This window comes from Stegostoma tigrinum, chromosome 9, assembly GCF_030684315.1.
Source record: "Stegostoma tigrinum isolate sSteTig4 chromosome 9, sSteTig4.hap1, whole genome shotgun sequence".
In the NCBI taxonomy this organism is placed as follows: Eukaryota; Metazoa; Chordata; class Chondrichthyes; order Orectolobiformes; family Stegostomatidae; genus Stegostoma; species Stegostoma tigrinum.
This window is the reverse complement of record NC_081362.1, coordinates 38,921,907-38,939,715: the sequence shown is the minus strand read 5'-3', so window position 1 is coordinate 38,939,715 and position 17,809 is coordinate 38,921,907. Positions and strand designations below refer to the sequence as shown.

At 44.1% G+C, this 17,809-nt stretch overlaps 1 protein-coding gene across 4 annotated transcripts in view; it reads right to left on the bottom strand.

The window, feature by feature from the left end:
* The window catches only part of LOC125454879 (ribosomal protein S6 kinase alpha-2), a 427,165-nt gene that overhangs the window by 208,203 nt on the left and 201,153 nt on the right, over window positions 1-17,809 (bottom strand). For 2 of the 4 annotated variants that reach the window (XR_009446144.1, XR_007248111.2), the window contains exon 1: window positions 16,975-17,515. The exons of the other annotated variants lie outside the window; for them this stretch is intronic. The gene's annotated coding sequence lies outside the window, so the exon portion shown is untranslated. Of the gene's footprint in view, window positions 1-16,974; window positions 17,516-17,809 lie in introns of those variants that run through there. 4 annotated transcript variants of the gene reach the window in all.

Below are 17,809 nucleotides of genomic sequence, written 5' to 3'. Positions count from 1 at the left end.
GCAAGACTGTAAAGGATGAATGATAGCTGTTCTGTCAAGTGCTATTGTTGTTACAAATGAAAAACCTCCTATAGGATCTTCCAATAGTAACATTCTGATTGTTCCATTTTTCTGTTTAGCACAAACATTCTAATCACACAACAAAGATTGATTGAATAACAACGTGCTTTGTTTATTTCAAGAAAAGGGTATATATGTACAATGATAACTGGGAGACTATATAAGCACGTCTGAGCTGTGCGACTGAGAGATAGTAAGAACTGTCAATGCTAGAGTCAGCGATAACAGTGTGGATCTGGAGAAACAGAGCAGGCTAGGCAGCAACAAAGGAGCAGGAAAGCTGACATTTCAGGTCAGGACCCTTCTTCAAAAATGGCAGAGTAGTAAGGGAGCTCTGAAATAAATAGACTGGAGGGGTGATGCTGGGAAAAATAGGTGGGATGGTGATAGATGAGTGAAGGTAGGCAGTGATGGGGATTGGTCAGTGAGATGGGAGGAGCAGATAGGTGGGAGAGAAGTCAGACAGGTCAAGGAGGCGGGGATGAGAGGTACATAGGTGGGAGAGAAGACGGACAAGTCAAGGAGGCGGGGACGGGAGCGTGATAGGTAGGAGAGAGGATGGGTAGGTCAAGGAGGCAGGGATGAGATGGAGGGTTAGTCATGGGATGAAGCCGGGGATGGGGAGATTTTGAAGCTAGTGAAGTCCACAATGAGACCATTGTGTTGTAGAGTCCCAAGGCGGAATATGAGCTGCTGCTCCTCCAGTTTGTGGGTGGCATCATTGTGACACTGGAGGAGGCCCAGGATGGACATGTGGTCCAGGAAGTGGGTGCAGGAGTTGAAAGAGTTCATGATTGGAAGGTGTTGTCATTTTTCGCGACCAAGTGCAGGTTCTCTATAAAGCGGTCTCCGAGCATCCGCTTGGTCTCACCGATGTAGAGGAGGCCACATCGGGAACAAAGGATGCAATAGAATACATTTGCAGATGTGCAGGTGAACATCTGTCTGATGTGGAAAGTTTTTTGGGAGCTATGATGGGCGTGAGGGGCGAGGTGTAGGGTCAGGTTGCAGGGAAAGGTGCCAGGGGTGTAGGGGCTAGTGGGGAATGTGGAGCGGACGAGCAAGTCGTGGAGAGAGCAGTCCCTACAGAAGGCAGATAAGGGTGGGGAGGGAAATATATCCTTCATTGTGGGGTCGGATTGCAGGTGGTGGGAGAGAGGGGGAGGGGGAGGCAGATAGCAGATGGATAGGTGGAGAAGATAGATGGAGAGGAGACAGACAGGTCAAAGAGACAGGGATGCAGCCAGTAAAAGTGAGTGTAGGTGGGGAGTAGGGAGGGCATAGGTCAGTACAGGGAGGTCAAGGGGGCGGGATGAGGCTAGTAGATAGGAGATGGGGGTGGGGCTAGAGGTAGGAAGCTTGTGAAATCTACATTGATACCATTGATACTATTTCAACTCCTGCACCCACTTCCTGGTCAACATGTCCATCCTGGGCCTCCTCCAGTGTCACAATGATGCCACCCGCAAACTGGAGGAGCAGCAGCTCATATTCCGCCTTGGGTTTCCCAAGCAAAATATGAGTTGCTGTTCCTGCAACCTTCGGGTAGCATCGTTGTGGCACGGCAAGAGGCCCAGGATGGACCTGTCATCTGAGGAATGGGAGGGGGAGTTGAAATGGCTTGCGACTGGGAGGTGGAGTTGTTTAGTGCGAACCGAGCGTAGGTGTTCCGTAAAGCGGTCCCCAAGCCTCCACTTGGTTTCCCTGATGTAGAGGAGGCCACAACGGGAATAGTGGATGCAGTATACCACATCAGCAGATGTGCAGGTGAACATCTGCTTGATGTGGAAAGTCTTCTTGGGGCCTGAGATGGGGTTCAGGGAGGAGGTGTAGGGGCGGGTGTAGACCTTTCTGCGGTTGCAGGGAAAAGTGCCGGGTGTGGTGGGTCTGGAGGAGAGTGTGGAGCAGATAGGGGAGGCCCGGAGAGAGTGGTCTTTCCAGAAAGCAGATAAGGGTGGGGAAGGAAAAATATCTTTGGTGGTGGGATCGTATAGCGATAGCGGAAGTGTCGGACGATGATGTGTTGGATCCGGAGGTTGGTGGGGTAGTACGTGAGGACGAGGGGGATTCTGTTTTGGTTGTTATTGTGGGGAGGAGGTGTGAGGTATGAGTTGCAGGAAATGCAGGAGACATGTTCGAGGGCATTCTCGACCACTGAGGAGGGCAAGTTGCGGTCCTTGAGAAACGAGGACATCTGAGATGGCTGCCTGGATTGAAGCGTATTAGCTATAAGGACAGGTTGGACAAATTTGGATTTTTTTCACAAGAGCATTGGAGGCCGAGGTGTGACTTGATAGAAGTGTATAAATTATGAGACATGAGGCAGGGTGTAAATGTCAAATACTAGAGGCCATAGTTTTGATGTAAGTGGAGAAATGTTTAAAGAAGATGTACAAGGCAACTTTTTGCACAGAGGTAGGTAGGTTCTAGGAAAGTGCTGCAAGAGGAGCTGGTAGAAGCAGAAATAATAGCAATGTTGAAGAAGCATTTGGACAGAGGCATGAACAGGCAGAGAATAAAGGGAAACTGAAAATGTGCAGGCAGATGGAATTAGCTTAGAATCACAACTTGGTCAACACAGACACGGTATGTCAAAGGTCCTGTTCCTGTGCTGCACTGTTCAATGTTCTATGTTCTATTCAGTCTCTCTCTATAGCTCAAACTCTCCAAACCTGGTAACATCCTTGCAAATCTTTTCTGAACTCTTTCAAGTTTAACAACATGCTTCCTACCTACAGCAGGGTGACCAGAATTGAATGCAGTATTCTAAAAGTAACCTCACCAATGTCCTGTCCAGCTGCAACATGATGTCCCAATTCCTGTACTCAATGCTCTAACCAGTAAAAGGACTGTGCGAAATGCCTTCTTTACCACCCTATCTACCTGTGACTCCACTTCAATGGAATTATGCACCTGCAATCTTAAGTTCTCTTTATTTAGCAACACTCCCCAGGACCCTACTGTTAACAGTGTAAGTCCTGCCCTGGTTTGCCTTACCAAAATGTAATATCTCACATTTATTTAAATTAAACTCCATCTGCCACTCCTTAGCCCATTGGCTCATCTGATCAAGGTACCATTGACCTCTGAGATAACCTTCTTCACTGTCCACTACATCATTAATTTTGGTGTCGTCTGCAAACTTACGAACCATACCTCCTATTTTCACATCCTAATCATTCATATCAGTGACAAAAAGCAGGTGACCCAGCACAGATCCTTGTGGCACATCGTTGGTCACAGTCTTCGAGTTGGAAAAGCAATCACCTTTGTCTCCTACCTTCAAGTTAATTTTGTATCCAATTGGCTAGGTCCCCTCAGGTTCCATGTGATTTAACCTTGCTAATCAGTTTAACATGCAGAACCTTGTCAAATGCTGTGCCATAGTCTGTACAGACAGCATCTACTACTCTGCCTTCATCAATCTTGCCACCTCTTCAAAAAGCTCAATTAAATTAGTGAGACATGATTTCCCATGCACAAAGCCGTGTTGATGATCCCTAATAAGCCCTTGCCTTTCCAAATGCATGTAAATCCTGTCCCTCAGAATCCCCTCCAACAACTTACCTATCATTATCATCAGGCTCACCAGTCTATATTTCCCTGGATTTTTCTACCACATACCCAGCAATCAATTCCCTAGCTTCCCACAAAGTTCTGAAGACCTCCAACACTTCCTCTCCTGTAATACAGACACTTTTCAAGACATCATTATTTATTTCCCCAAGTTCACTAGCTTCCATGTCCTTCTCCACAGTCAATACTGACACAAAATATTTGTTTTGTATCTCACCCATCTCCTGTGGTTCTACACGTAGCACGTCTGGCCTTGTCGATCTTTATGGGGGCCTATTCTCTCTCTAGTTACTCTTTCATCCTTAATGTATTTGTAGGATCTTTTTGGATTCTCCTTAATACTCTGCCGAAAATATCTCATAATACCTTTTGTCTGTTTATCGTCTTAAGTATAGTCCTACTGCCCTTATATTCCTGGATTCATTCCATCCCAATTGTCTATACCTGACACATACCTTCTCCTTTTACCTGACAAATGCCTCAATTTTTCTCATCATGGAGTCATAGAGCACAGAAACAGACTCTTCACTCCAACTAGTACAAGCCGAACATAAGCCCAAACAAAACTAGTCCGATTTGCCTGCTCCTGGCCCATATCCCTCCAAATCTTTCCTATTTGTGTACTTTTAAATGTTGTAATTGTACACACATCTGCCACTTCCTCAGGAAGTTCATCCCACATGCAAATGGTGCTCTGTGTAAAACATTGGCCCTTTATGTTTTTTTAAATCGCTCTCGTCTCACCTTAAAAATGTGTCCCCTAGTCTTGAAATCCCCCATCCAAGGGAACAAGACAACTACCATTAACTCTTTCTATGTCTCTCATTATTTTATAAACTTCTATAAGGTCACCTCTCCACCTCCTATGCTTAGTGAAAAAAGTTCCAGTTTATCCAGCCTTTCTTTACAACTCAAACCTTCCATGCCCAGCAACATCCTGGAAAATTTCTTCTGAACCCTCTCCAGTTTAATAATATCCTTCCAGTAACTGGGTGACCAGAACTGGACACAATATTTCAGAAGGAGCCTCACCAACGTCGTATACAACTTCAACATGACTTCCAAATTCTTATACTCAAAGGACCGAGTATTGAAGGCAAGCGAGTCAAATGTTCTTTTAATCACATTGTCTATATGTGATGCAAACTTCAAAGAATTATGTACCTGCACCCCTAGCTCCCTTTAGTTCTACAGCTCTACCCAAGGCCCTACCATTAATTGTAATTAGCACTACTCTTGATTGTTGCACCCAACATGCAATACCTCACATTTATCCAGATTGAAATCCATCTGCCATTTTTCAGCCCACTGACTCATTTAATCAAGATCCCTTTGTACTCTTAGAAAACCTTCTTCACTGTCTAAAATGCCACCAATTTAAGTGTTGTCTGCAAACTTAACAACCGTGCCTTCTATATTCTTGTCCAAATAAATTATATAAATGACAAACAAAAGAGGATCCAGAACTGATCCCTGGAACACCGCTGATGACAGGCCTCCAGTCTGAAAAGCAACCTTCTATCACCTCTCTGTCTCTTACCATTAAGCCCATTATGTATCTAATTTGGCAATAGTCATCCAGCATTCCCCATACCTACCAACCTTGCCCTTCATACTAACAGGAATATACTGCCTCTGAACTCTCATTATCATATTTTTAAAGGCCTCCCACTTTCAAACTGTCCCTTTACCTGTGAACAGCCTCCCCCAATCAACTTTTGGAAGTTCCTATTGTCCTTACACCAATTCTTAAAATTAAATCTCCAGCATTGCATCCAGTGAAAGATCACCTCATTAAATGAAACAAAACAAATATGGTCCATCAAGCCAGATTTCAGTCAGGGATTGGATTTGTCTCGTAATAATATTAGCTGGGTTCCTAAAGTTATGTTGTTAAAAAAATGCATTTACAAACCATGAAAATCTCTAAAATTTCAGTTCCAGTACAAATGTACGCCACAAGTACAGCAAGTCTTTAGATGTGAGGCATTATAATGGTAAAAACCTTTTGCTGTTACATGAGACATGCAAGCTACTGATCTGCTGTGCTAAATTTCATCTACCTGGGAGGACAATAGAAGTTCTTGTTATAGTAACTAATATACACTGAGATGGGAAAGGATTTCACAGGTCAGAGCCCTTTCAAACTTCAGACCAATCAATGCAAGTACAAATAAAGCAAAATGCTGCAGACTCTGCAAATCTGAAATAAAAACAGAAGGTGCTAGAATATTCAGTAGATCTAACAGCATCTATGAAGAGAGAAAAAGGAGACTATGTTGATGAAATGTTAGAAACCTATAGCATTAACATAGTTTTCTCCACATGTGATGTAGCCTTTTGCCAGACATGGTGACTATTTCAAGACATTTTTGTGTTTGAAACAAAATTCACCTGTAGTTTCCTCTAAATGTTTGTTCTTGGCCTGATATGTTGGTCATCTTCATTCAGATTTATATCAGTTCTCTATCTTAGAATGCCTACGGTGTGGACAGAAGTCATTCAGCCCAGTGAGTCTGCACCAATTCTCCGAAGAGCATCCCACCCTATTCTTGTAACTCTGTATTTACCATGTCTCAGCCATCTGGCCTACACATCCCTGGACACTATAGGGAATTTTGCATGGCTAATCTAGCTAACCTGCACATCTTTGGACAGTAGAAGGAAACCAGAGCACCCAGAGGAGACCCAGGCAAACACGCGGAGAACGTGCAGACTCCACACAGTCACCCAAAGCTGGAATCAAACTATAGTCATTAGTGCTGTAAGTTTGCAGTGCTAACCACAGAGCTACCATACTTCCCCCATGCCTCCACCCAATAAAATATTTTGAAAATGAGGCATTTGTCACAGTAATTTCATCCTATATGAGAGGCATAGATAGAGTTGATAGCCAGAGACTATTTCCCAGGGCAGAAATGGCTAGCACGAGGGGTCATAGTTTTAAGCTGGTTGGAGGAAAGTATAGAGGGGATGTCAGAGGCGGGTTCTTTACACAGAGAGTTGTGAGAGCATGGAATGCGTTGCCAGCTGCAGTTGTGGAAGCAAGGTCATTGGGGGCATTTAAGAGACTGCTGGACATGCATATGGTCACAGAAATTTGAGGGTGCATACATGAGGATCAATGGTCAGCACAACATTGTGGGCTGAAGGGCCTGTTCTGTGCTGTACTGTTCTATGTTCTATGTTCTATGTTCTATATATGATCAGCTGAATGAGAAACAAAACTTCATTTTCTGCAGGTTTTCAGAGTTACTTTTAGTTTGTGTGTATGGTAATGCTACTATTGAATTTATTCCAAGGTATGAACTTGTTTCTGTTTCCAGGTTTTTCAAAAGAAAAATTACTCTCTGATGATCCACCTTAATGAAATGTCAAATTAAATTAAATAGTTTAATAAACCATTTATAAATTTTCAGTTTCAATCATTTGAACAAATATTAATAACCTGTTAATGACCTGTAATGGAATTGAATCTTATACCTGGCAGTGCACCAGTGTATTTTTCTTTAATCCAAGATATTGCAGTTACTTATGTCTGCTTAGTTCAGTCTCTTGGTCACAAGATTGTGAATTGAAATCCCAGGCTGGAATTTGAATATAAATTTAGCAAACTGATTTTGAGGATGTTGTCAATGGTATCCACCTCACATGAAAGATTGAACTAATGATGTCTTGGTGGCTGAAGTGGCATTTAACAATTGATTGTTTTCTTTGAAGAACAGAGGATTCTTTGCAGTTCTGCTAAATGTTCCTCACTTCACTAAGTTAATTTATGGAAAGGTTTTTGGGATAGTTCTAAGAAATATGATCAGATGAACATCACAGAAAACTGATGTACAGTTATAGTTTTTGCAATAATGTAGGATAGTTAGGTGGTGCAAATGGCCAGTCTCCATTCACCTCTGAAAGCTGAGTTTAATTTCAACGTGGATTGAAGAATGGAGTTCCTTCTCTATTGTAACTGCGTGCATCCTGAATGAAAAGTGGTAATACAATGTAATAAAATTCCAAAGTACATCATGCAAGGTATTTCACAGATTAATATGAGATGGGAGATCAAATTATCAAAAAATGGAATGTGGGGTTCTTTGAAAAGGAGATAATACGAACTACAGTTGCTGGAGAATCCGAGATAACAAGGGATGGAACTGGATGAACACAGCAGGCCAAGTAGCATCTTATACTGCTCCTAAGATGCTGCTTGGCCTGCTGTGTTCATCCAGCTCCACACCTTGTTATCTCTTATTTCTTTGTAAAGGAACTCTGATTAGATACCCCGGCTCTATTAATGGCAGTGTTTCTAATTGTGGGAGTAAACCATATCCAAAAGCAAACACATTTATCTAGCTATTTATTTCTCCATGTATATATCCAACATTTGTTGGAATTACCTGGCGTATTCAACATCATTGTCAAATTTGTTATAAATGCACGTCAATTGTGTAAAGTATATAAATCTAAATAGCCTTTCAGCCTTCCTTTCTAAGTGCAAAGAGGTAACCAATGATAATATTGTCGGGCAACATGTCTATATTTATGCATTATACAAAACACCAGAAGATATTGAACTGTTTGGATAGTTAATGTATTAAACATTTATTTTTGGCCAGGGAGAAAGAAAATCAAAAATGAGTGTAACATTTTAAGATAATTACAGAAATCTAAGTGACTTTGAAAAAACAGCCAAGCAAAGCTTTTGGGGAGAAAAATTTGGCTTTGGAAGGGATTATGTGGCCCTGTTATGAAAGTTACTTATTAACCCTTTCTGGTGTCGATTTCGGTTTCAAAAACCGAGCAATTCAGAAAGAAGAAAACCTCCAAAGCCTGCTGAAAAGCTGCAAGCCTCTGACTTTCTCATGGTTATTAGAATGAAGAATCTGACAAAGTTTTCACATATTAGGATTTTGAGTATCTTGTAAACCTTAGAAATCTCAACTATGACTACTTGACAAAGACTTGGAACCAGCTTAATTCCCATTCGTCGCAAAGCTACTTGAAAAATCTTCCGTGAGTCTATGGCTGTCAGCAATTCAGTTTTGTCAACAAAAAACTATGAGAACTGATCGTTTGTTCTCACACCACTGGTGAATAATGCCTTTGCCTTTTATAAATAAGATTATCTCTGTGAAGGGTCACTGGTCCTGAAATGTTAACTCTGTCTTTCTACTTCACAGATGCTGCCAGATCTGCTGAGCTTTTCCAGCAACTTTGTTTTTGTCCCTGATTCACTGCATCCATAGTTCTTTCGGTTTTTATATAGATTCTTTTTGACTGCATCTTTACACTGGAGAAAAAGGAGCTAAATTTGTGGCATTGCAGTCATATAATTCTAATGATAGGATGCAACTTTGTATCTCTCAGCTCCTCAACACATAGAACAGAGAAACTCATAAGCCCTAACATATTCTACCCATGCTTCTTTTCAGATGATATATCCAAAGTCTAGTTAAGAAAGGAGTTCCTGAAATTTGACCCAATATCAGTGAAGGTAAGGCAATATAATTCAAAATCATGATGCTGTATGACTTGGAGAGGAACTTGAGTGTGCTGGTCCTTGCCTTTTCTCTCTAGATAGTAGCAGTTGTAATTTTGGAAGGTATTGTTGAAGGGGCATTGGTGTGCAGCTGCTACACGTCTTGTGTGCATTAAACTGCTCCCACTGTGCATTGATGGTGGTGGAAATGACTGCTTGAAATTATGGATGAAGGGCCAATGAAGTGCATTGCCACATACTAGACAGGGCAAAGCATCATAAGAGCTGTTGTGCACATCCAGGCAAGTGGAGTTTTATACCACACTAAGATAATAAAATGTGAGGCTGGATGAACACAGCAGGCCAAGCAGCATCTCAGGAGCACAAAAGCTGACGTTTCGGGCCTAGACCCTCCATCAGAGAGGGGGGTGGGGAGAGGGAACTGGAATAAATAGAGAGAGAGGGGGAGGCGGACCGAAGATGGAGAGTAAAGAAGATAGGTGGAGAGAGTATAGGTGGGGAGGTGGGGAGGGGATAGGTCAGTCCAGGGAAGACGAGCAGGTCAAGGAGGTGGGATGAGGTTAGTAGGCAGGAGATGGAGGTGCGGCTTGGGGTGGGAGGAAGGGATGGGTGAGAGGAAGAACAGGTTAGGGAGGCAGAGACAGGTTGGACTGGTTTTGGGATGCAGTGGGTGGGGGGGAAGAGCTGGGCTGGTTGTGTGGTGCAGTGGGGGGAGGGGACGAACTGGGCTGGTTTAGGGATGCAGTTGGGGAAGGGGAGATTTTGAAACTGGTGAAGTCCACATTGATACCATTAGGCTGCAGGGTTCCCAGGCGGAATATGAGTTGCTGTTCCTGCAACCTTCGGGTGGCATCATTGTGGCACTGTAGGAGGCCCATGATGGACATGTCATCTAAAGAATGGGAGGGGGAGTGGAAATGGTTTGCGACTGGGAGGTGCAGTTGTTTGTTGCGAACTGAGCGGAGGTGTTCTGCAAAGCGGTCTCCAAGCCTCCGCTTGGTTTCCCCAATGTAGAGGAAGCCACACCGGGTACAGTGGATGCAGTATACCACATTGGCAGATGTGCAGGTGAACCTCTGCTTAATGTGGAATGTCATCTTGGGGCCTGGGATAGGGGTGAGGGAGGAGGTGTGGGGGCAAGTGTAGCATTTCCTGCGGTTGCAGGGGAAGGTGCCGGGTGTGGTGGGGTTGGAGGGCAGTGTGGAGCGAACAAGGGAGTCACGGAGAGAGTCTCTCTCCGTGACTCCCTTGTTCGCTCCCTTGCCACTTATCTGGATGAATGTTAATTGACAATTAGCTGCCCAAGTTGGGGTGTTATCCAAGTCTTGCTGCATAAGAGAACCATCTACCATCTGGAGAGTTATGAATGGTGCTGAAACATCGTGCAGTCATCAGCAAATGTCCCCACTTCTGACAATATGATGGAGGGAAGGTCATTTATGGAGAAGCTGACGATAGTTGGGCCGAGGATTCTACTCTGAGGAGCTTTTACAGCAAGGTTCTGGTTGATCATCCCCAAAAACCACAACCATCTTCCTTTGTGCTAAGCTTGACTGCAAACAGTAGTCAGTTTTCCTCTTAAAAACATAGAAGATAGGAGCAGGAGGAAGCTATTCAGCCCTTCGAGGCTGCTCCAACATTCATCACGATTATCCAACTCAATGGCCTAATCTTGTTTTCTCCCCATAACCTTGGATCCCATTCACTCCAAGTGCTATAACTTGCCACCTCTTGAATACATTCAATGTTTTGTCATCAACTACTGTCCAATCCTGTTAGAATTGTATAAATCTCTATGAGATCCCTTTCATTCATCTGATCCCCAGCAAAAACAATCCTAACCTAGTCACTCTCTCCTCATATGTCAGTCCCGCCATTCCTGGAATCAGCCTGGTAAACTTTTGCTGCGCTCCCTTGAGAGCGAAAGCATCCTTCCTCAGAGAAGGAGACCAAAACTGCACACAATATTCTTGGTGTAGCCTCACCAAGGCCCTGTATAACTGCAACAACATCCCTGCTCTTGTACTCGAAACATCCAGCAATGAAGGCCTGCACCTGCATGCTTACCTTGAGCGACCAGTGCACAAGGACGCCCAGGTCCCGCTGTACCTTCCCCTCTCCCAATTTATTGAATCCTATTGACTCAATTTTACCAGTGATTCTTGATGCCAGACTCCGACAATTGCTGTTTTGGGTTAAAGGTAGTCATTCTCACTTCCCTTCTTGAATTCAAGCTCTTTTGTCTGTATTTGGACCAAAGCAAGTCAAGAGCTGAGGTGGAATTCCAACTGGGTGACAATGAGCAGGTCATTGTTGAACAAATGCTACTTGGTAATATTGTGATGACACCTTCCACCACTTTGCTGATGATCAAAGTGTAGACTGATAGGACAGTATTGGCCAGATTGGATTTGTCCTACTTTTTGTTGATAGATCATACACGAGCAACTGTACTGGAACAGTTCATTCAGTGGCATGACTAGTTCTGTAACACAAGTCTTCACTCCTATTGCCATAATTTTGTCATAACGTCTGCAATATTCAATGTCCAGCCATTTCTTGATATCACGTGGAATCAATCTGGCTGATGCTTGGCATATGCAATGCAACTGACCTCGGGGAGACCAAGATGGATCATTCTTGAGGCTGGTAACCAAAAATGTTGGCCAGTTCTTCAATCTTGTTTTTTGATGTGTCCTTCCTGATCGTTGAGAAAGGGGATATTTGTGGAAATATATCCAGCTGTTAATAGTTTGGCTTACCATCTTCGCAAATTGTGTGATGCAGATTTGAAATCAAACTTCCAGCAGCCATCCATTCTCAATGCTACCTCTTCCTCTACATGACAACAGCTCGCTCATGCTCAAAAATCTAAAGAAAATCATATGATCATGTTCCAGGTGGAGATAAATATCCAAAACAGCGACATAGGAATTGAGGCAAAACACCATGCGGCCACAATGTGAAGGGACAAAGTTTTGTCTGCGACGCATGTGTGTGGATAGTAAATCTAAGCAATGGTTTATAAGGGAGCACTGAACAGAGAGTACAGACATTTACAGAAGCAAGGACACTCAGTTAGGAAATATCGATCATTCATCATTCCCATCCAACTGGAGGCTAAAGGCAAAGCTTGCAAACAACATGCCCAATCGTCCTCTCAGCACAAGAAATATTTAGTGTACAGTGAAATTCACTGCAGGAACATAACAAAAAACAAAACTGCATGTCTTTATTGAAAGGTATATACCTCAGAAAAAAAAGCAACAGTCTTGAAAAAGAATGACCATAAACAGAATGGGAAACATGTCAGAGATAATGGGAACTGCAGATGCTGGAGAATCCAAGATAATAAAATGTGAGGCTGGATGAACACAGCAGGCCAAGCAGCATCTCAGGAGCACAAAAGCTGACGTTTCGGGCCTAGAGCCTTCATCAGAGAGGGGGATGGGGTGAGGGTTCTGGTTTGGAACCATAACGTCTCACAAATACATTATTAAACAATACCTAAAATCATGAAGTAAATTATTCGAGGAAAGCAATTTGCTTTTAGCTAGTCATTCATATTCTTTGCATTTTTTTTTAATTCACAGAGCTTTGCCCTACATTCCCCTAAGTACAGATTTCAATTACATGATTAAAGCTAAAGGCTGAATGCTTCAGTAAATAATCAATAAAGCTCCGCTAACTGGCAATTGATGGCCTTCATTGCATTAGTCAATTCATGACTACACCCCGATGAGCTAAAAAGCTTCCATCTGTCATTATTTCCATTCTGGAGATTTGAATCCATCTACATGTCTCACATTACTGGATAAAGCACTTTGGCAATAATCCCACATCATCAGGAATGGCAAATAAATGAGCTTTCTACTGACATCAGCCAAAGACCCTCCAGCCCCAATGTATCTAAGATTTGAAAAGAAGTGCTCGCTTCTCCTTTGAGGCCTTACTGTTTGCCTACTCAGATCTTCCAATGAGAAAGAGTGCCAGACGCAAATGTTTTTATCAATTTCTCCAAGCGCATCTACTAATAGTAATCCATTCATTATAACTAGAGGAAAACAAGGGAAAACTCTTTCTTAGTCAACTCCATGCTGTCCCATACTTTAGATAGAAGCACTCAATTCTCTCTGGTATGGATCCCAGGAAGTCTCAGCGATGTAAAGAGAATTGAAAACAGTGGTCATAGGTCCACATTTTATATCCTTTTCTTTGCATTTGGGAATTCAGCTCTAAAAAAATAAATTCACAGTGATATTTTCAGTTGATATTCATAAATGACCAGGATTAGAATATTTTAGAGAAGAAATGAAATCTGCAAAACATGTGGAAAAAGCATGGATTTCGCCCTGTGAGATTTCCTTAATAGAGTCATAAGGTCATACAGCATGGGAATAGATCCTTGGGTCCAACCAGTCCACGCCTAACATAAACTAAACTAGTCCCACCTGCCTGCTTCTGACCCAAATACCTTCAAACCTTTCCTATTCATGTATCTATCCAAAAAATTTTTTAAATTGTAATTGTAACCAAATCCATCACTTCCTCAAGAATTCATTCCAAACTCTGTGTAAAAAAAATTGCCTGCCATGTCATTTTTAAAGCTATCTCCTCTCACCATAAAAATCTATCCCATAGTCTTGAAACCACCCATCCCAGAGAAAAGACAACGATCATTAACTTTATCCATATATCTCATTATTTTATAAGCTGCTGAGCATTTGTAATTTATTTTGTAGCATCTTGTGGTGAACGTTTGTGAAGTCTTTTTGCAGATGTCCAGTTCAGGGGCTTAAACTATGTAAATATGCGAGATGGAAATGACTTGTTTCTTACATAACAGATAAAAACTGAAACCTGGACCTGGATACAATGGCCACTGCTGTTAAACTAGATATTCAGAGTTCTGCTTCTGTAAACAGAATCTTCATCCAGGAGGTGCCTGGGACACGCTTTGTGAATGGGAGGGTCCTGCGTTCTGGCCCTGCGTTGAATCTGATGCTGTATTGGTTTAGGTTCCCAAGCATACCTAGTCAAAACTGGTGGAAGCAGAGTCCACTTGAGGCTCATGATCAGGGTCAGGGTCTTTTAAAACACTCATCTGAGGCAATAAGATTCATCTCCTCCCTCACCCCCATCCCAGGCACCAAGATGACTTTCCATATTAACCAGATGTTCACATGAACACCTGCCAATGTGGTATACTGTATTCACTGTACCCGGTGTGGTTTCCTCTACATTGGGGAAACCAAGCAGAGGCTTGGGGACCGCTTTGCAGAACACCTCCCTCGGTTCACAATAAACAACTGCACCTCCCAGTCGCAAACCATTTTATCTCCCACTCCCATTCCTTAGATGACATGTCCATCATGGGCCTCCGGCAGTGCCACAATGATGCCACCCAAAGGTTGCAGGAACAGCAACTCATATTCCACTTGGGAACCCTGCAGCCCAATGGTATCAATGTGGACTTCACCAGCTTCAAAATCTCCCCTTCCCCAACTGCATCCCTAAACCAGCCCAGTTCGTCCCCTCCCCCCACTGCACCACACAACCAGCCCAGCTCTTCCCCCCCCACCCACTGCATCCCAAAACCAGTCCAACCTGTCTCTGCCTCCCTAACCTGTTCTTCCTCTCACCCATCCCTTCCTCCCACCTCAAGCCGCACCTCCATTTCCTATCTACTAATCTTATCCCGCCTCCTTGACCTGTCCATCCTCCCTTGACTGACCTATCCCCTCCCTACCTCCCCGCCCATACTCTCCTCTCCACCTATCTTCTTTTCTCTCCATCTTCGGTCCACCTCCTCCTCTCTCCCTATTTATTCCAGAACCCTTTCCCCAGGCCCCTCTCTGATGAAGGGTCTAGGCCCGAAACATCAGCCCTTGTGCTCCTGAGATGCTGCTTGGCCTGCTGTGTTCATCCAGCTTCACACTTTGTTATCTTCTCCTAGGCTGGCTGGTTTCTGCCAGCATCAGCCTTTGGCAGGGGATGCCCCATAGAGTATCAACATTGCATAACTATTGGAATTACAGGACCACCACTACACATCCAGAACCTCTAGACACAGATCTTTGTAATGTTTGGAGGTTACAATTTATTCAGGTTCTATTCCTGACAGTTATTACTTTATGTATTGCTCATTTGTTCTGTTGATCAATGGATTGCGTATTTATATCCTGATGTTATTAAATTGACTATAAGGTATTTGCAATGTCACAAGGTCAATGTTTTGTATTCCACACATTGAGTGACCCATCTGCCCACATGTACTACCTGTTCGCAATATCAGATTGGCACTCAGCACACAAATCACTCTTTTGGCTCTCACTATTTATAGTACCACTCTAGCCACCACCCCCCCCCCCACCTCCCCCCCTCTCTCTCTCTCACACACCACACACACACACACACAGAGTTCCATTTGTCAGTCTGCAGAGAAATGTTGTCATTGCAGCCAGGCTACAATAGCAGGACACATGGCAAGAACTTGCATTCCTACAGCGATATAATCCCATCACAAGTAAAACCACCGGGGTTCTTCACGGGAGCGCAAACAGACACAATGTTGTTAACATGCTCTTTAAGCAAATGTCAGGAAAACTGGAGGAAGACAAGAGGTCGGTTCTAAGAGGAATTATTAGAAAGACTGGGAGAGATGTGTCGATGGGCAGAGAGACTTCGGGAAGGAATTCACAGCTGACGTTTGGGAGGAATGCCGATGCCCGTGGCACTCAAGGAGGGGAAGGAGGGAAAAACAACTGGAAGGGAATCAAACAATTGAAGGTCTTTGGTGCAGTATTTGAAACGAACACCAGCGACCTGTATCTGCATTTTGTTTCTTTGCTTGCATTGTCCGAGATCATATTTCGTGCCATTGCCAGCATGTTCTTAAAGAGGTGAAGGTATTTCCTGTCTCTACACAAAGGATTTTGTTTAGATTTTTGAGCATGAGCGAGCTGTTGTCATGTAGAGGAAGAGATAGCAATGAGAAGGGACGGCTGCTGGAGATTTGATTTCAAATCTGCAAAGGAAGCGGGGGAAATGAATTCGTCGGGATTGGAAACCTCGTCTTTGTTGGATATTTCACTTCAACCTGGTCACCGGCGGTCCAACACTGCAGTGTATGTTCACCTGCCACACACGCTGGCTGCACTGAGGCTAGATGGAATCAATTGTGCTGGGACCATTCTGGCTGCAGTCAGTACCATTGCCCTTTCTAACCAACGCTGACTTGTTTAAATCCCTATAATTAGAAATAACAGAGTATGCATTTCTCTTCTGAATCTACAGTAAGACTCCGAGCGAGAGGAAAAACTCTTGTGGGGAGGGGAAAAACGGTAATTCTGTTGCTATTTTAATAAAGGAATTCAATGATCTAACTTCTGAGTGCTTGGAGATTCTCGCAATTAAGTCGGTTTATCAAGAGCAGAGAGGGAACACTCACACTGACACATCATCCCTGGCCAAGGGGAATGGCACCCATAACACTGATGGGTGTTATAGAAAACACTGATAGAAGGGGTCGTTTCCTGGGAAGGTCAGGAGTCTCTAATCTGGTCGTTTTCCCGCGTAATGGCAATTTGTTCCTCGCCCTTATGTAGCGAGCTGCCCATCCCCAGTCCCTTGTTGTTTGAATGGATCGCCAGCATCTGTCCTGCTGCGTTCCCGGTCCTTCCCAAACCCAGCCCATCCTAATCCAATTCGCCCCGCATCGTCTCTCTTTGTTTCCTCGCACGGCACCCAGCAGCAGAGATGCTCCGCCGCCAGAAACCAGCAGTGCAACGACCACAAGGACACGCGTGCTCATGTCACTCAGCAACATTTAGGCAACCAACCTCGTATTTGCTTAAACTCGAGCTCTTGCTGCGGGATTTCTTGCGCAGGTAAACAGAGAAGAAGCGGCGCACGGTGAATTTCTTTACGCTCACGTCCATCGCTGTGTCTCTCGCACTGCTGCCAGCTCACTCAAACCGGCAGCAACTTCGCCGGTGAACGCTCAGTGCGGGGGAATCTCCTGCAAGTTCAGGCTCGATCCGCCTCGGACAAACTGGGTCAACTCCCTCTGAGTTGCTGCATCTTCATCTTCGAGCTGCCCAGTCCGCTCCACCAAGCTGACACCAACTGAAAGAGGCTGCCCCCTCCCACCTCCTCTCCTCTCGCTTCCTTTCCCTTGGTCCCTCAGCAGCGAATCGCAAAAGACTGACAACTTCAGCTCCGGCTGCTGGGCGCGTTCGGCGCTCTCCACCTTCCTGAGATTCTCGGGACCCCCAGAAAGAGGGGGTTTGTTTTGGGTGGGGAAAAAGGCTGCCCGCAAGGGCGGGGAAACGGCTCCTTTTCTATAGAAACTGCCTGAGTGATGAGTGACATTTAAACTGAAGCTTCTCCAGCAGCAAAATCACTCCTCATTGTGTCAAACTACACGGCCACCTCCAGAAATCCCGTCCCACTGCCGTAAAGGACTGAATAGAAGCAGAAGTTGCTGAAGGAGGCAGGGGGAGGAACAGAGCTGTGAATGAAGCATACAGCATTTTGTGCCACAGTGGTAGTGTCACTGCGTCTGTTCTAGGAGGCCTTGGATCAAGTCCCAATTACCCAGGATGTGCCTCATAACATGTCTTAGTAGTGTGGCAGTATTCCAGGCTTCACTAAGCAGGGTACAAAGTATGAGAG